Below are 20,722 nucleotides of genomic sequence, written 5' to 3'. Positions count from 1 at the left end.
ATGTTTAGTGTTCATTTAAAAGTAGTCTGAAACACTGAAACAATATCAGGAGTCCTGCATAGGTCCATGTGGCCCAGAGTTACCCAAGCTTATGAGATATAACACAAATAGATATAACACAAATAGCAGGAAACCAAAGGCGTAGTACCCCCAGCGTGTGGTAGTAATAATGGCTTTTAATTTCCGAAGCAAGATTCTGAGTGAGAGTAGGTGGACTAAAACACGAAAGCCACCCTTTATTGAGTACTTAACTATGTGTCAGTCTTATCATACTTTATCTTCAGAACTGAAGCTTAGAGAATATGCATAAGACACACAGTTTGCAGGAAATGAATTCCGACTCACATCTGCCTGACTCCAAGGTTGTACCACACTTGTCTCTCAACTCTGGTGCTTGGGGAACACAGGTGTTTCCAGGACAGATGAGCATTGGGCTTTCTCTAGGAATCTCTAATCTTGATGCTTGAGCGTTACTCTTGAGAGGTAAAATCCACTCCGGAGCCCTTAAATGAAGCAAAAGTTGACAAGCAGAGAAGTCAAAAGAAAGATTTGGAGAAGTGCTGCTACGCTAGAGGCATACTCAGTAGCACACAAAGCGTAGCGTTGCTATTTTTATATCGTGAGTTTTACTTGCCTTTTGATGGTTACTAAAGTGTAAGGTAGAGGCCAATTCCCAAAACATACATAACTCCACTACAAGAAAGTGACTGAGGGTTGGGTTTCTCAAAGCATGCAGTTTCTCTTGTGTCTTGCGCTTTACCCAGTATTTTTAATAGGTTCCTCTTTTCCATGTTTTCATAGATGATGTCTTTTAACTAATGAAGTTCTGTTTTCATTAGTTTTTGTCATAATTCCATTTAGCAAGAACCAGAGCTGCAATCTCTCATTTCATTAGCCAAGTTAAAGAGTTTATTGGTCATAAACTAAAAATTATCTGCTTAATTGATCCTAGGAATCACTTTGGCCACCTTCAGTATAATTGCCTGGTGTTCCATTTTGGAGGTACCCCAAATTGGAAGCTTATTTCTGTCCACGCTTCTGGAGTGCCCTCACATTCCAGTTTCAAAGCCAGCTGAAGATTAGTTTTGAGGAGAAATCCTGGGAAATGGGAAATTCCTGAGATAACTCTGGGTGTGAGGAAATCAGGGTCAAAATCACAGACTGCATGGATAAGGAACCAACCCACCATTCACCAGGCACCAACCCAATAGCAAATATTTGACTGTGTTCCTCGTGCATGGCGCCATTACATGTTGGCCAGCCTTGGGTTGGGTTTGGATAAATTCTAACCTGCTGTTGTCTTCTCCACCCTTCCCACTTCTTGTTTTCATTTGCCTTGTATCCTTTCCTTTCCCTAATTCTTTTCTTCTCTATTTTATTTTTCTCTTTCTTCAGTCCCTGCATCTACTGCCTTCCTTCCCTCTCTTTCCTCTCTCTACCCTTCTGCCTCATTTTTCCAATTAGTTTATCTTACACTCATGCTCAGGCACTCAGAATCATTTCTACTAATTAAATATGTGGGGCTTCCCTGGTGGCGCAGTGGTTGAGAGTCTGCCTGGTGATGTGGGGGACATGGGTTCGTGCCCTGGTCTGGGAGGATTCTGCGTGCCGCGGGGCGGCTGGGCCCGTGAGCCATGGCCGCTGGGCCTGCGCGTCTGGAGCCTGTGCTCCGCAACGGGAGAGGCCGCAACAGTAAGAGGCCCGCGTACCAAAAAATAAAAAAAAAAAAAAAAAATATGTGGTTCTCAGGCAGATTAAGTAATGCCCTCCCACAATTCCCCAAAATATTTGAATTGCTTATTTCTAAACTGCAAAAATGCTGATTTTTATTTCCATAGATTGCTTTGGCCAGCAGTTGAACAAATAACCCGAAATCTAGGACCAATTTTTAAATACGTTATTTTCCCTTTCGATTTACGAATAACTTAACCTTATAGACAAAAGGAGTACAAAAGAGCACCAAAGTGATTAGGAATGGGAAGGTAAGCCCAATTAAGAAACAAATTAAATGAGCTCAGAACATTTTAGAAACGAGTGCTCTAAAAGAAGGCTTCTTTTGTCCATATCCCTGCCGTGGATTTTTGCCCCCCCCCACCCCGCCTCTCCACCTCAGCCCAACATCACTGACAGAATAGGTGAAAACCCCAGCATTAAAATGTTCTGTGTACTAAAATGCAGTTGCCTCTTATACCAGCCCGTCAAGCTACAGAAGCCTGGGACGCACAGAAATACAGCATCTCATCAGCCTCAAGGTGGTGCTACTTCCCCACACTGATGAACCACAAGCACCAGAGGACCCAGAGTTCACGCTTACATTTCCTTTTTCCTTCATCATTTATGTTACTTGTATGTTTAAAGAGAATAAGCATAAATTATCTATGTTTTCATCTCTTTCACTATGAGACAGTTGTGTAAAGGCCGGATACATGAAATACAAATTGAATGGTATGTGACTCACCTACTGAATTCCACAGTCCAGCTTTCTAAGACTGAACACATTTTCCAGCTGAGCATTTAGCTAATGTTTCCCAGGACACCCTCTTGACCTTCCTATGAGTCTTCCAGAAGACTCTGTGGCCTTCCTGGAGTCATAGTAGCCATGTCTTACTCATTCTCCACAATCCCTTGACATAGTTGATGCTCAGCAGATATCTATTAGTTGCATAATATTGATTGAGCCAAATCATCTGACTAAGATATCTCCAAGTTCTATGGAATAGGAGAACATATTAGAAGCAAAAATTTGAGAGCTATGCAGAGAGTAAAATCCTCCTTAGGTTCAAATAGCCTAGATCCAATCAAGTTGAGTCCCAAATTCAATTCACTTCAATGTGGACATTTAGGCAGAAAATTTATCAGCCTTAGGTGGAAATTAGAGCCATTGTGGGTAACGTGTGCAGCCGTTACAGTGTGTGGCTCTGCAAGTTACCAGAGAAAGTGACCGAAGGACAGAATTCCGGCTCACATCTGACTGCCAGTGGCATCAAGGGAATTTACAATGGACCAGCTTTCATTATTCTGTGGCATCACCTTCTAAGATCGGAGATGTGTCCCAATACTTCTTGTTTTCCTTAAAGATAAAAATTATCAAATAGCATCCATGAACTTATAACCGCCTTTCCTGACTATTTATACTTAAGGTTTTCCAATCATGTCAACGCTTAGGGTCATGAATGCTGTAAATGGACAATGCTGCTGAATAACACAATGCCTCCTTTTGTTTATCCAAAAATTGAATCAAGATTCCAGAAGTACCTCTAAATTAAGCTTTTCTTCTATTTGATGTCTGAGTTAAAAGTCAGTGTATTTTATCTTTTTTAATTTACTTATTTATTTTCAAATAAATTTGTTTGTATTGTTCAATATCCAAAAGACAAAAAAGATGTACTATGGTTATTTTCCCCTCCCCCACCAGTTCCCCTTTTAACAACCAACTAATATTACTAAATTTTTGGGCATCCTTACAGATATAGTGTATGCATTTATAAGCAAATGCCTAGATATTTCCGCCTTTGTTTATATAAATACTAGCATACTATAGTGTTTTGCACCTTGCTTTTTCGTTAAGTATATTTTGGCAATAATTTCCTGTCAGTACCTAAAGAACTCCCTTATTCTCTTTTATGACTGTGTAATATTCTATTGTATAAATAAATGTACCATAAGTTACCTAACCATTTCCCTACTGATTTAGGTGGTTTCTGATCTTTTGTAATTATAAATGATGCTACGATGGATTAACGTTTAACAACATTGCATAAACCATTTTACATATGTTCAAACCTATTTATAGATAAATGTCTAAAAGTGAAATTTTAGGTCAAAGGGTACGTATTTATAATTTTGATAGATTGCCTTCCTTAGAACACCAATTACACTTCCTCTGGTGATGTAGGAGAATGTTTGTTCCCCTCCGCCCATCTTCCCTATGTGTTTGTAATCAGACATTTATATCTTTGCAAATCTCATAGGTTAAAAAAAATGATATCATATATTTGCATTTCTTTTCATGTAAATGAGGTTGAGCATCTTTTCATATGTTTTAAGAGCCAGTTTTCTATTTCTATATTTCCTTTGCCCAATTTGATGGGGTTTTTTTCTTTTTGATTTGTGGGAGCTCTTTTTATCATAGGGATATAAGCCTTTTATTTGTCACAGAAATATCAAATATTTTCTTGCAGTTTGTCTTTTGACTTTATGATGGTTTTTATTATGAAGAAAAAAGTTATTTCCTTTTTCTATAATTGAGTTTATTAATCTTTTCATTCATAGTTTTTAGTGCTCAAGTCATACTTAGAAAGGTTTTCCCAGCTCCAAAATTAAAATTTAAAATTTTCTAAAGTTTCCTTTATTGTTTTTATGATCTTCAATTTTAGATTTTTTTATTTGAAAACACTGATTTTTTTTTTTCCTTCTCAATAATTACAGTTCCAAATTTAAGGATCCCAGTGATTAGTTTGTCCTCAGGCAGAAGTCCCACAGAGTTCCTAATTGACTAACTTGCTTGCCTTTTTCAGGACTTGAAGGTAGTTTTCTTAAGATGGACAGCTAACCCTACCCTAAGTATTTCACATGTTAAGGTACAATTCACTGTCATTCAATCAAGTATCCATTGGGTTGGCCAGAAAGTTCGTTCGGATTTTTCCATAAGATGTTACAGAAAAACCCAAATCAACCTTTTGGCCAACCCAATACAAACCAGGGTCTACTTGGTGTATGTAAGATTCAATCCTTATTTTTCAGGTATTAAAACGAGTTAATTAACTGATATCATGGTATCACTAAGTGATTGAACATTGGTTCCAATTTTCTTAGTCCTCAGACAAAAAGCAAAAGATTTCCTTAATTTGGATATAATCCCCAGTGTTTGTTCTAGCTAGAGGGAGAAACATCTGCTGCTGAGACAAAGCCATTTATGAATGACATGCTACAGCTGTTGGATCAGGAAGTATATAGGCAAGGCACATGCTGCTTAATGGTGACTGGAGTGCTGTGCTGAGTAGGACATGTTGGGAGCCAGCAGGAAGGCGAACCACGATCATTAGTGATGTCTGCATTGGGTTTTAGAGGGGTGAAGTGACAGTACGCGTGCCATTCAATTATATTCAATACCTGAGTTATTCGGTCCTGGCCTTTATCTACAGCCCCATCTCCAACTAAAAATAGGACTGTCTAATATCACAACTCCCGGGGACCCCATTCATTGGGGTTGCGTTCTAAGGCATGCCACTCATAGGAAATCAGCATAAATGGTGCTACCCGATGCTGTAGAACATGATATTAACTAAAGCTTTGCTTAACCTTATGTGCCTACTACCTAAAACTGATACCTACATTTCTCTGCAGGTCTGCTCCGTTCTTATTTTTATTACCAACCAGCTTCCTCTCCTTTACCAGTCAAGTGACAAAACGTGTCCATCAGAAGCCCCCCAAGTTTTCCATCTTGAAGTTCAAGCACCCAGACCAAGACTGACTTCTCTTTCTCAGTTCAACTTCCAAAGTCCCAGAGAAGGTTTCTGATTGGCCCAGCTTGAGTCTAGAACCAACCTCTGGACCAATCAACTGTGAGCAGTCGTCTGGATCTCACTTTACTAACATGCAAACTATCACAGTAACTCCGTGGATGGAACATAAAGGAGAAAAGTTTCAGAAACGGGATTCTTCTTTCAGAAGACAATAAATATGTGTTTCATAAATAGATTCTTCTAAGGCAGAGTCCATGGATTATTTATCTCTGGTCACTTTATAAAACTTGCATGTAATTGGGGTCCCTCATATATGTTATTGAAGGACAAGGCACCTTTTGTTGAATGATGAATGCATGAATATTGGTATAGTCCCCATTTTCATGAAGTTAGCTTGGAGAATTATATCGCCTAGAGAAATATATACATTACAGTGATCAACTAGAATTTAAGAGTTTGGTTATAAACAAAACTTTTTCCACTACATGAAGGACTTCAAATGGAATATTATAAGAAATGCAGGTGATGTGGTGGAATAAAACGAGCTTTTACTTTGGAACAAACAGACCACACAAGCTATGTGATCTCTTTTAACTTGCTTAACCTTTCTGAGCCTGTGTATTCATGCCATCAGCATGAAGTTGTTATGGGGCATAAATCAATAAGGGGTGTCAAGTGTCTAACATAGCTATTGGATTTTCAAGGAATGTTCGTTATATTTTCTTTCTGTACTAATTGACTGATTGATCTCGGTCTTTGCTGGAGTTACTTCTCAATTTTCCAGCTATCTTATATGTCTGCATGTCATCCCATTTGACCCTACCACTGCTGATTTTTTACACGATAGGCTCCGAGAGGCCAAAAATTATGTCTGTATAACTCACTCTTTGTAAAGAATACTAAGAAGAAACCTGACTGTGCTTGGGAAGTGTAAACATGCTATTTGATGGTAACAGTACCTGGATTACTGAAACAACCTTCTCACTGATCTCCTCACAGATGCCTTTCAATCCATTCTCTACACAGTCAGATTTAAATAAAAGATTTTAAAATCAAAATCATATTATATTTCTCTACTTCTTAAAAGGCTTCAAAGGCTTCCCATTGCTCTTAGTATAAATCCAAACTCCTTAACATGGCCACAAAACTCTGTGTGGATTAGCCTCTGTCTCTGAGCCTCGTTGCTCCTCCTCAATCTCTGAGCCCCAACCACAGGGCCTTTGCACATGCTGCTTCCTCTGCCTGGAATGCTCTTCTCTTCCCCTTCCCATTCACCTAACTCACTCCTCATTCAGTTTAGTTCCTCAGGAAAACTTTTCCTAACTCCATCTGATCTAAATTAGGTCCCCTTCATAGCCCTGAGTAGCTATAGCCCTTTTCTTGTGTAGCACTTGACACTATTGTAATTTATATGAATTTATATGATTATCTTTGTCACTACTAAATGGTCCACTCCATGAAAACAGGCATTGCGTCTGTTTTTGCTCACCATATTTCTCCCCTGTCTAGCAGTTACCCAATATATAGCAGATGTGCAGAAAAGGTTGGTTGAATAAATGAATGTTAAACAATAAAGATGACCAAGAATGTAGTTACTTATTGCCACATAACAACTTAAAACACAGTAGCTAAAACCAACAATAATCATTTTTAAAATTCTCCATTATGGTTTATTACAGTATACTGAATATAATTTCCTGTGCTATACAGTAGGCCCTTGTTGTTCATCAATTTTATATACAGTAGTGTGTATCTGTTAATCCCAAACTCTTAATATATCCTTCCCCCACCCCCTTTCCCCTTTGGTCACCACAAGTTTGTTTTCTATGTTTATGAGTCTGTTTCTGCTTTGTAAATAAGTTCATTTGTATCATATTCTAGATTCTACATATAAGTGATATCTATGGTATTTGTCTTTCTCTTTCTGACTTATTTCACTTAATATGATAATCTCTAGCTTCAACCATGTTGTTGCAAATGGCATTATTTAATTCTTCTTTATGGCTGAGTAATATTCCATTGAGTATGTATACCACATCTTCTTTATCCATTCATCTGTCGATAGACATTTAGGTTGTCTCCACATCTTGGCTATTGTGAATAGTGCTGCTATGAACATTGGGGTGCATGTGTCTTTTCGAATTATGGTTTTACCCAGATATATGCCCAAGAGTGGAAAGGCAGGATCATATGGTGGTTCTATTTTTAGTTTTCGGAGGAACCTCCACACTGTTTTCCACAGTGGCTGCACCACCTTACCTTCCCACCAACAGTGTAGGAACGTTCCCGCTTCTCCACACACTCTCAAGCATTTATTATTTGTAGACTTTTTAATGATGGCCATTCTGACTGGTGTGAGATGGTACCTCATTGTAGTTTTGATTTGCATTTCTCTAATAATTAGCGATGTTGAGCATCTACTCATGTGCCTATTGGCCATCTGTATGTCTTCTTTGGAGAAATGTCTATTTGTCTATTTGGGTCTTCTGCCCATTTTTGATTGGGTTGTTTGTTTTTAAAACTATAATAATCATTTATTATCTTTATTATCTTTCACAATTCATGTGGGTGAGGAATTTGGTGGTGACTTATTGAGTATATGTATATATATATATTTTTTTGCAGTACGCGGGCCTCTCACTGTTGTGGCCTCTCCCGTTGTGGAGCACAGGCTCCGGACATGCAGGCTCAGCGGCCATGGCTCACGGGCCCAGCAGCTCCGCGGCATATGGGATGTACCTGGACCGGGGCACAAACCCGCGTCCCATGAATCGGCAGGCGGACTCTCAACCACTGCGCCACCAGGGAAGCCCTATTGAGTATATTTTGCTTTGAGTCTTTTATGAAGTTGTAGTCAAATATAAGCAGTGCTACAGTCATCTGAAGGATGACTGTGGCTGGAGATCTCAAGGCTGGCAAGTTTTTGTTGACACTTGGCAAGAAGCCTCAGTTCTTCTCCATATGGGCTTCAGAGCAGGGCTTCTTGAGCGTCCTCATGACATGGCAGCTGGTTTCCACCAGAGAAAACTGTCCAAGTGTGCAAGGCAAGAGCTGCAATTTTATGACCTAACATTGGAAGTCACATACAGTCATGCCCTCTGGTGGTCTCATGGGTCAGCTCTGACTCATTGTGAGGCTGCACAAGGACGTGACTACCAGGAGGTTTGGATGATTGGAAGCCATCTTGGGGGCTGGTTACCACAAATACTTCTCTCCAACATTCACATTTGAAGACCCCCAATGTATGAAACACTTGTACAAAGAGGCAGGGCATCATTCCCCAAGACATCTCTACCTTCCCTGGAAATACCCTTGTTTTCCAAATTGAGAAACGCTAGTGAAAGTCTTAAAAGGTGACCTTCTCACACAGGTAGAGTAAATTAACAAGGTACTGCCCCTCCCCCAAAGACTCCGCCCCATTTGAGTGAGTAGGAGGTCACGTTCGTCTCCCTACTGTATCACTTCAAAACTTATCACAAAACTGAGAGGCTGAAAACGGCACACATTTATCATCTCACAGTTGCTGTGGGTCGAGAATTTGGACACAACGTAGCTGGGTCCTCTGGCTCAGGGTCTTTCTCAAGGCGTAGGGCTTGGAGGTGCACTCAGCTCAAAGTTCAACTAAGGGGGGGATCGGTTTTGCACATGTTGTTGGATTAAGGGCCTCAGTTTCTCACGGGCTGTTGCCCAGAGGCTGTCCTTTTGGCCACACTAGTCTCTCAGTCATGTAGCTCACAACATGGCAGCCGACTTCATCAGAGTGGGTGAGTGAGAGAGGATGAGACAGTGCTAGCAAGACGGAAACACAGCCTCTGTCACCTAATCTTGGACGGGACATCCCATCACTTTTGTGGTATTCTTTTTTTTTTCTTTTCATGTTTTTTCAGTTTTTAAAAATTTTTTTATTCCTCCTTTTTATTTTAGTTATTACTGGCTTATTTTATTTGCTGTGTTCTGTTCACTAGAAGCAAGCCAGTAGGTCCAGCACACATTCAGGGAGAGAGGATTACACAGGGGTGTGAACACCAGGAAGCCGGGATCATGGGGGTCACTGGCTGCTTCCTACACCCACCAGCTCCCTGAGTGAAGGAGAGTCTCTGGGCCCAGCAGAGACTTTCATTGCACACTCCACCCCAGTTTTACTATTTCCCTCCCCTTGGGACCCATTCTGTAGATAGACTAACCTGGAGTTTCTGGAAGCAGTCATGGGAAAAATTCTGTCCTCTCACCAGTATTAAGACTTCTTCCTTTATCTTAAAAGAACAAAAAAAATAGTTTTTCATATTTCAAAAGTAATACAAGCTCATTGTGAAATTACAACAATCCCAAAATATAAAAGTTATAAATAAAAGTCCCCTAGCATTTCTCCCATATCCCAGAGATAACCAGTGTTAATCCTGCAGTCTCTCCCTTTTTCCAATACATGTGCTAATATCATATCCTTATTAATTTATCAGAAAGGTATGAAACTCTCCTGTAGGTTTTTGTTTTGTTTGTGTTGCTTTATTTGTAGTAGCTTGGCCATCTTTCAATATCAGCACATGTAGATTGACCTCATTCTATTCCTGTACACATATATCATAATTTACCTAAGCACCTCCCTGTTGGTGGTGGCGTAGCTTTAAAAAAATTCTTACCTATTATACTCATTATAAACATTGCTGCAACGTGTATATGTGCTGCGGGGGAAGGGTGTATTTGCACATTTGCATATTTCCGCAGAACAGATTTCTTGAAGTGGAATGCTGAATAAAAGTGTATCACAAGTATATCCCAAGGTGCTCTCCAGAAAGGTTGTACCAATTTCAACTTTTCCGTGAGCATCTTTCAGAGTAAAGTCCCTGGAGGAATTGGTCTGTTGTCTTATGAGGGGACCCAAGATCCTGTTAATTGTGGGAACATCTAAAAGCAGTAGAGAAAACTTATCAAAGGTCATGGATGAAATCAAAAAACCTCAGATCTCTTCTCAGCTGATAGCCTAGTCCTGATTCTGCTTCGTGGCTCTGTGCTAGTACTTGACCAGGGAATGCAGCTGTGTGGGCCTCACCCACAGCTCAGCCCACACCACAAGCAGGGTGACGCTGAGATGCTCCCAGAAGATGTAGTTCCTCATCCTGGGCAAGACATTCACATGACTGATGAGTCTAGAATAGACCCACTGATTCTCCCATCTGGGGCTTTGCAGAGGTCAGTCGGTGACAAGTTCCTTCCCCAGCAGGTTGAGAGGACCCTGCAGGGCCTCTGGGTTGGGAAGTTTCCTTGGTGGAGCCTTTCTGACCCAGCAATCTGAGCTGGGGCGGAAGGAACTGGGGAATTCAAAAGCCACAAACCCCTATAAACAGCTGACACCCAAAGTCAGACCATTTTGTGCACAAATTCAGGCTGTATTTGTCCCAGTTGCACGACTACACTCATGATCTCCCATGAAAAGGAAGCAGCACTCTGGTGGTGATGACACACACAGGTAATCATTCACTTAGCTATACACTTAGCATGTGTGCATTTGACTACTTGTAAATTGTATTTCAAAAAGAGAGAAGGGAAGGAAGGAGGGAGGGAGCATAAAAGAGAAAGAAGAAAGGGAAGAGAAGGGAAGGGAGGGACAATAGGGGACAGGGTCCCACATCTGCCCATCCAAGCACACCTTGCCTCAGGTTGCTGGGAGAGCGAGGACCTGTGAGCCCTGTGCCCTGAGTTCCAGCCTGGACTGAGTGAGAATGAGCCGTTATCCACTGTTGAGAGTCAATAGTAGAAGGGGTGGAGCTTTAAAGAAGAGCTTCTCTGCAATAACAACTGCGATGATGATGATGTAATAGTGTGGAGTGTTAATGGAGGATTATGTCCCTCACCCTCCCTTTCATTTTGTGACCTTCCCCCAGACTCTTGTGGAGAAATAAGAGGCTGCCATTTGTCTCAGAGGAGAATGTCATGGTGGAGCCAGAGAAGAAAGACAACAGATTTTTGGCTTTTAAATTCAAAAGCAATGGTCCTAAGTAACACTGAAAGATAGGGTGGAGGGATGGAGAATGTTTGCAGCGGTGGTCTCCTCTGCTCTCCACCGTCCTCCCCCTTCCAAACCCTCTCCCCTGCTACCACTCTCCCCACCCCTGAAAAGATAAAAAAGGGAGAGAGACCAGTTGGATGGGTACCGATAAGAGAGACGCGGAAGGCCAAGTAACCCAGAAGTAGCTAGTTTCAAAAAGGAGGGAATGACAGATGCCTAGAAAAGTTTGGAAATTTCAGAGTAGGGAAATTTGAGTAGGTTTAAACTTGAAGTGTTTGAGTATGCCTGGAACTGAATGAGATTATGTTTTCTGCCACCAGAAGAAAAAGAGAGCTAAAAATAGAAAGTTTGGAAAAATACAGACTTTTTTGGCATATCCCTATTGGTGGGAAAATGAATATTTGCCACAAAAGTACAGTTTTTTGGAGTGAATGTTTTTGCTTGTCTTCTGCATCACCCTTATCGCAAAGATGCATTTTCCAAGCCTAGAAATCACATATGTGCCCTAACTAGGACAGATAAGAAGAGAAAAGGAAAAAAAAGAAAAAAGAAAGGATAGTTACAGCTCAGCTCTTGTCCTCTGGAGATTTTCATCCAGAATGTCAGTTCAGACACCGAATGGGAAAATAGAAGGCACTAGATTTCCCTTCTACCCTTGCCAAGAAATATATGTTTCCCAGGCCCCTGTGCCCAGGCCTGCCAGACCAAATTAGGAAAAGAGAACCACATGACAATGAGCCTCATTTCACAGCCCCTTTTACTTCCTCATTCCTGAATATGACTCAAGAGACACCCAGGAACTGGGTGAGGGAGAAAGGGTTCGGGTTGTTGAGAACTGCCTGATGGCCAGCTATGGGTCAAGCAAAAAGAGATACTGTGAATAAGGGCTTCTGCAGCCTGGATCCATCACCTGGACATGTGGACCCCCCTCCCCCTCGTCTCCCCACATCCCAGCCTAACACCGGCCTCCAATAGAAGTGGAAACATCCCCCTGATTCACCCTTGACATGGGGGTTTCAGTCCTAAGAGTTAAACTGGAGGACCAATTGGCTAAAGGTAACAGGTGAGCCTTTTTCAAGTTCACAGGGAGCAAAAGAACCTAAGATTCTATGGTTTTATCTCCCCAAATGGGTTCTTGGTGAACAGAAGCATGGAGTGCAGCTGAAGTGCAGAAACCCCACCTTGGGTGCTTAAATGGTTGGGAAATCGTTTCTGAAGCAAGAGCAATAATGATAACCAATCAAACACTAGCTCGAGGTTTTGCAAACTGGTCCCAGAGGAATCATTTGAGGTCTAGACAGGTGGTGTAGTTTCACACGTTATAAAAAGCACAGAGTATCTTATTGAAAGCTAGGTGGCTGAAAGACAGCCAAAAGAGAAACAGGAATCCCTTTTGTTCATGGGAGATGGCACGTCAGAGCAACCAATCTACTGAAACACTTGAATTCTGGAGGAAAGAAGAATTAATTTGAATACATTTGTTCAAAGTCCTAAGAACTTAAGCATAAGCCATTTCCATCTTCTGGGCATGGCTTCCAGCCCACACACCGTAGAGCATATTTTCAGCTGAACTGGTATTGTCCCTGTCGTTTTACTCTGGTTCTTCTTATCAGCCCCAATCACATGTAGGGTCTTTTAGGACAAGGACCTTGAGCCAGCCTTTGCTTAAGAGGGCACTAGCGTATGCAGATTGGGAAGCTTGATATCGACCTTGGATTTCAATTCTCCATTTCTTTTTCACAGTTAAAACGACAAGTATGAAGATTGATAAGAAAATGATCACAATGTAGTTTAGAAAACAGCTAATTCAGGGGTGTGACAGTTTGCCTGAACAAAATGAAAGTGAATTGCTGGTCCTTGAATTGCTAAATTTAAAACGTGAACATTTGACTTAAAAACATAACCAAGAGCCAATTTGTTAATCATTGTCCTGGAATTGAGCAAAAGAATCTGATTTTTAAAGCTAACTTCATGGTCAACTAAACACATTTTTTTATTCCTCAGAACTCATCTTGAAAGAAAAAAAAAAAAAAGCCCTCTGCAAAAGGAGACTTCCTGTTTGTCACCTGTTCAGTGCTTTTCCTCAGACCTGGTAAGCAGGGCGCTGCTGGATTTCAGGTCTTCCAGCTGGTACCCAGGTTGCTACGGAGATCCAAGGAGCAGAATCCAGAGTGAGCGGTTATCCGAAGAGTCCCTGCTTGGGGCCTGAAAACAGCTCAGCGGGAGCTTCAGCAGATGACACAGATTTCTCCAGAGTTAAAATGAAAGCCCTGGGGAGCAAGGATTCACCTGCTTCTTTCCCCAGGCAGAGAAAATCTAGTTGTTTAAGAGTCTGTCTCAAGAGATAAGCATTGGTGAGAGGATGGAAAAAAAGAGAACCCTTGTGCGCTGTTGGTGGGGATATAAATAGTTTAGCCACTGTGGAAAAACCGTAGAGGTTGCTCAAAATATTAAATATAGGACCATATGCTGCAGCAATACCACATCCTGGTATATAGCAAAAGGAAATAAAAACAAGGTATCAAAAAAAAAAAAAAAAGAGTCTGTCTCCATTTGACTTTAGCAAATGACCTCAGCAGTCCTTTATTTGTAGTTTCACAAATCACCTCAGGAAAGCTAGGAGTCACCAAATCTCCAGTCCCGCCAGCAGGGACAACCTGCTTCCTACCCACCTCTGTCAAGGTGCCCCAGCCAGAGCCAGAGAAGAATTCTAGACCATTCAAGGGGCCCCTGTGGGATCAGAGAAGGCACCTGGGCCCAGGGCAATGGCTAAGGGAATGGACGGAGCTGCAGGCCCGGTTTCCTTCAGCTAAAATGTGCTCGAGGCTGAGGCCCACAGGGCCAGGTCCCTGGGGGACACAAGCACCGCGAGGAAGAGCACAGGACTCTGCCAGGGAGTCCAAATTCCAGATTTCTCAGACATTTGTTATATTTCTGGCTATTTTTGTATTTGTTTTGATATTCATTTACCTTTATAGAAATTTGTTTGAGGTCACAGAGGAAACATTTCCAGTATATTTGCAGCTAGGAAGTCAAGGCCATGTTGCAGAATCCCCTGGTGGCCCGTGTGCTGATGGGAGACCCCGCCTCTCCCACTCCCAGCCTCCTCTTGCCCAGCTGCTGAGATGTTGGTGGGGATCTCAGATTTATGCCCTGCAGAGACAACATGGCCAGAAGCATCCTTTGAGACTTATTTGTACAAAGCTATGGGAGCGGATGGATGACCTCTCCATCTTCTCCATTTCCTGCAGCAGCCACTCTGGCTGGAAACACCAGGGGCTTCTTTTTTTTTTTTTTTTTTTCCAGTACGCGGGCCTCTCACTGTTGTGGCCTCTCCCGTTGCGGAGCACAGGCTCCGGACGCACAGGCTCGGCGGCCATGGCTCACGGGCCCAGCCGCTCCGCGGCATGTGGGATCTTCCCGGACTAGGGCACGAACCCGTGTCCCCTGCATCGGCAGGCGGACTCTCAACCACTGCGCCATCAGGGAAGCCCCACCAAGGGCTTCTTTATCTTTGATTCCTCTTCCTCTTTATCTCCATGTTATTTTTTTGCTAAACTTTATCTTCAGTTATTGACAAGGTTTTAGGGATCATACTCACAAAATCTTTCAGTTCCTGGGACTTAATGAATCTGGATTAAATAACTGGAATTTCTTTAGAGCAGCTATCAGCTTCCTCACCATCCTCAGTCTGGGTCTTCATTCCCTGTGTAACTCAGGAACAAAGTAGAAGCTGAGGAGTTCTGCTTTTGGACATCTGTTGATATGACACCATCTGCACCGAGCAGCGACCCTCCCTGCTCTTCCTCTGACACTAAGAGCTCTTTGTGTTGTCCTTGGTGTTTTGTGCGGCCTCAGCTCACTCTGGGCTTCAGCTTTCCCTGTACTCTGCCTTTGATCTCTGCCCAGCCTGTGGATTCCTTCTTGGTCAGGAGCCACGTCTTCTATCATTTGTGTGTGTCTGGCCCCCTGAGAGAATTCTTGGGCGGGGGGAGGGTCCCGTTGCCTCTCCATTTCCTTTATCTCTAGGATCCCTGTGTCCCAGGTGGCTGTGTTCACCTCTGAGAATCTCCCATCTCTCTTTAGCAATCTATTGTTTTAGAGTCCTGGGCTGGGGCACACATCTAGTATTCATTTTTTATTGGCCAAGGCTCTTTTTAGTTTTCATTTTTAAAAAATGTTTGATATGCAACAAAACTAAGTAGAGCAAACTGAAGCAAACCCTGAAATTTAGAATAAGGGCCTACAAATGTCCATCAGAGGATAAGGGTGGGAATTCAGATGGGCCTCAGGAAAAGCTGGAATCAGAGGCTGGAAGGTAACTGAGTTTCACTGTCTCTGTGTCCCTAAAGAAGGAGGAGGAAGAGCACAGCCTAATAGGGATTTACTCCCCATTCATTCATTCAGCAAATCTTTATCATATGTCTGGACACCGTTTTAGTTGTTAGAGACACTTACAGGGGAAGCAAAAGAGAATCTTTAAGAATTATATTTTGCTAAATGGGAGGTACATTTCTAACTCTCCCGTACCCCTCCCCTTTTTTTGTATTATGAGGTGGTCAGTTTCTAAACCTTCTACACCAGTCACTGTCTTGCTTAGAACAGCATTTCCCCTTAAACACTTACTGACTTAGGAATATGCTTACCTGCGGGGAATATGTTGAAGAAACACATAAATGAATTATCCAGAGACCTGACCTTCCTGGAGAGAAAGACCCATGGAGTATTTAAGCACATCCAGGAAAGATGCAAACCACATTCCTGGCTCTGTGGCTAGATCACATTTAGTGATGGATACCGTGGAGAGAAGACACAGGACTGAAAAGGCCAATTGCATCCAAAAAGAGAAAGTTACAAGATGTGTAGGACTAGAATTAAATCAGATTAGCCATAATTATTTTTTTAATTTTAGATCCGTGCATATTGATTAAGTTTTTGATGTAAGATGTTAGATGCTCGGTTCTGTGGAAAACGTAAAGAAATGGAAAGCATACTCCATGCTTTCAAAGAGCTTACAGGTCTTCCCTGGTGGTGCAGTGGTTGAGAGTCCGCCTGCCGATGCAGGGGACACGGGTTTGTGCCCAGGTCCGGGAAGATCCCACATGCCGCGGAGCTGGTGGGTCCATGAGCCATGTGCGCCTCCGGAGCCTGTGCTCCGCAACGGGAGAGGCCACAACAGTGAGAGACCCGCGTACCGCAAAAAAAAAAAAAAAAAAAAGAGCTTACAGCTAGCTGAAAAGATGAGGTAGAAAACAGATAATGTAGCATAAAGTGCTTGTGTTTTGACATTTGATTATAAATGCTATAGGAATTCAGAAAAATGAAAATTGTTGAGACTAAATTAGGTGAGGAAAGGCTTCGTGTAGAAGAGTCTAAGCTCGGCTTTTAAAGAAGGGCAGGATTCATATGTGCAGAAAAAGTCAAAGAGCCATTTTATACTGAGAAGCCAATGTCTTCACTTGTCCTACTCAGGGTTCAGAGCTTCAGTCATTATGTGTTCCTTCATTAATTCATTCATCAAACTTTTACTGAGTGCCCAGCAATGTAGGTGCTAGATATATTGTGTATAAGGATTCATGTAACCAACCAAACTAAATCGTTACAGTGACTTTAAAAGCACCTTCCACACCATTGATATTTAGCACATATTTTGAGAGTCTACCATGTGATAGGCACGAAAGATAAGACTGGAAAAATCAGATGTAGCTTACTCCTGGAGCTTACAGTCTAGTTGGGAAACAGTCACTTAAACGAGTAATTACAATCATGAGCAGTTGAACACGTGGTTGGAGAGGTGGAGAGAGGCTGCTCTGAGGGCACAGGGCAGGAGTAACTAACCTCACTGGTGGGTCAGGGAAGGAGAAGACTGTAACCCTGTAGTTGTGGTAGGCAGAATTCTAAGATGACCCTCAGTCCTAAGATGCCCTTGTGTAATCCCCTCCCCTTGTGTGGGCAGGAACTATGACTTGCTTCTCACCCACAGACTATGGCAAGAGTGAAAGGACTTTGCAGAAGTAATCGAGATCCCTAAACAGCTGATTTTAATCAAAAGGGAGATTATTTTGAGTGGGCCTCACCTAATCAAGCAGGCCCTTTAAAAAAGGGTCTAGAGATCAGAGACTCAGTGAAGGAGAGACCCTCTCTCCATTGCTGGTCTTGAAGAAGTAAGCTTCATAAACTCCATAGCTACAAGGCAATGCATTCTGCCAACAACATGAGGGAGCTTAGGAGAAGGTTCTTCCCCAGTCAGGCTTCCAGGTGAGATACAGCCTAGCCAACACCTTGATCTCAGCCTCCTGAGACCCTGAGCAGAGGACGCAGCTGGACCATGCCTGGACTCCTGCCCCACAAAAACTGTCAGAGTAAACGTGTATTATTTGAAGCCACTAAGTTTGTGGTGATTTGTTATGCAGCAATAGAAAACGAACACAATGGTAGACTAGACGGGACTAACTTATGATGTCTTCCTGGAGAAGGAAGACCTTTAGCACTGAGGTTTTCAACTAGCATTGCTGAATAAGGAGACCCATGCTGAGTTTTCTGCATCCTCCCTGTGAAATCCAGGCCCAGTTTATATGTAATAAACAACGTCTCCCTGCCCACTTCCTGAGCATTTCCTGTCTGGTAAGCTTGAGGACACACAAAGTATTCCTGGCTATTATAAAGGTACCTCACTTTATGCAAATAAGGTGATACTGCCAAACTCCATAAAATTCTATTTTTTTCAAGTAGGGTTGTACTTGCTTAATTTTTGTTCATTTGCTCAATTAACAAGGGTTAATTGAACTCTTGCTCAATTAACAAGAGCACCTGTCATGTGCCTAGAACATGAAAGAAAGAGGGAAAACTGAGACCTGGTCCCACCCTTTGAGGAGTTTGAGAGAGAAGCTTCATGTAGTAGAAGTTAAAGAATGATGAAACGCTGAGCTCTAAAAGTGGAGAGGAGGACATTATTGCTGAGTGCCAAGGAATAATGAGAATAATAAGTGATTTCACAGCCTCCTCCCTCAGAAAAAGGAAAGCATTAAGAATGTTCTTAGCTTCCCACTGAATGAACGCATCCAACAGGGGCTTGTGATCTGTTTGCAAAGCAAACGTAAATCTTGCTTATACAGAATTTTGAAATAATTTTGAAGACTTTGAGATATCCAACCAGTGTCTTAACAAAATTTATTCAATAAATATTTTCTGGGAGACTTCCCTGGTGGTCCAGTGGCTAAGACTCTGCCCTCCCAGTCCAGGGTACCCAGGTTTGATCCCTGGTCAGGGAACTAGATCCCACATGGTGCAATTAAAAGATCCCTCATGCCACAACTAAAGATCCTGCATGTGGCAACGAAGATCCTGTGTGCCGCAACTAAGGCCCAGCACAGACAAATAAATAAATACTAAAAATAAATAAAACGTTTATTTATTTATTTATGTCTCTTATTAGTCAACCATTTTACACACATCAGTGTATACATGTCAATCCCAATCTCCCCCCAAAAAATGTTTTCTGAACACCTACTATATCAAGTGCTTTGCCAGGAATCGAGAATACAGTGGTATATCTGTTAGAATGTTTTAAACGATAAAGAACAGAAAACACTATTCAAACGGCTTAAACAATAAATGGATTTATTATTTCATCAACAAAGAAATCCTGAGTAGATTAGCTCCAAGATTGGTTAATTTAGGAGCTCATCAACATAATTAAGGATCCAGGTTCTTCTTAGTTTTTTCTTCTCTTTTCCTTAAGACAATGGCTTGCTCTTAGCTGGCTCTCCTGATGGTCATAAGATAGCTGCCACTGTTCCAGGCACATCTTCACACTACTGTCTAGGAGAGAAACAAGTACTGTTTCTTCCCATGTGTCCTTTTTTATCAGTAAGGAAAAAAATCTTTCCCAGAGATCCTCAGCAGACTTCCCCTGATGTCTTATTAACTAGAATTCTATCTCACACCTGTGGCTAAACCAGTCAGAACCCCAGTCCCTGGGGCAGTGTTGGGAGTTCACCTCTCCTGAAGCACATGGCCTCCAGAGAGCAGAGACTTGAACAAAACGGGGGTTCTACCAAAGGAAAAAAGGGGAATGAAGAGGGCCTGAGAAGGCCATCTACTAACAGTATCCATGACTATTGTAATCAAAGACAGCAGTACTGACTGTTTCTGCATTGGGGTGCAGAAACAATCTCACAGATGATATACAATTACAAATTGTGACAAATGTCATGAGCTGAGAGAACCGTGTGTTGTGAGGGAGAAAGCAGGATGATCACAGGGAGGTCATGGATCAAGAAAGGGCATCCAGGGCTTCCCTGGTGGCGCAGTGGTTGGGAATCTGCCTGCCAATGCAGGAGACGCAGGTTCGTGCCCCGGTCCGGGAAGATCCCACATGCCGCGGAGCGGCTGCGCCCGTGAGCCGTGGCCGCTGAGCCTGCGCGTCCGGAGCCTGTGCTCCGCAACGGGAGAGGCCACAACAGTAAGGGGCCCGCGTACCGCAAAAAAAAAAAACAAAAACAGAAGGGGCATCCAGAGGAACTGAAAGATGAGTAGGAACCAGCTGGGCAGAGGGTTGGGGGAAAAGCATTCCAGGCAGAGGAAACCATCTGAGAACAGGAAAGGAGACTGGTACCCAGGAGCACTGGAGGGACAGATGGGAAAAGGCGTGGCATGGGGCTGGGGCGTGGAGAGGGTCCTTCCCGCACCATGGGAAAGAATTTGGATTGTATCCTAAGAGCAATGCTAAGACACTGAAGGTTTTAAAACAGGGGCATGATGTGATCCAACCAGTGTTTTTAAAAGGTTCGTCTGGCTACTCTGTGGGAATAGATGGATGAGTGAGCAGAGGTTAGGAGACTATACGTTCACCCACAAGTTGATGGTGGCTTGGGGACCGGAGGGAAAGTGGACAGAAATGTGTGAACGTCATTGCTGGGTCTCTGGGGGATACAAGGATGGGGCAGTCCTAGGACATCCCCCCTGCCCGGGCAAACAGTCTGTTCGAGGGGCTAAGACACACGTGCACACTTTAGTGAGAGTGATTTTCACGTGGGAGTTCAGGAGAAAGTAAGATCACGGGTTTGGAGGCTTGAGGCTAGGCCTGATTTCAGCATAGCTTCCAGAGGAAGGTGATATTCGAGCAGGACACCGAAGGGCGTGCAAGGTGAGTTTGAAGGTGCACATATGGGAAGGGCAGCCCAGGGAGAGGAACCAGCATGAAGCAAAGCAGAGAGGCAGGAAATGAAGGCCTAGGGGGAGAGGACAAAGC

This window comes from Phocoena sinus, chromosome 1 (genome assembly GCF_008692025.1).
Source record: "Phocoena sinus isolate mPhoSin1 chromosome 1, mPhoSin1.pri, whole genome shotgun sequence".
Classification (NCBI taxonomy): domain Eukaryota; kingdom Metazoa; phylum Chordata; class Mammalia; order Artiodactyla; family Phocoenidae; genus Phocoena; species Phocoena sinus.
This window is presented reverse-complemented; position numbering follows the sequence as displayed.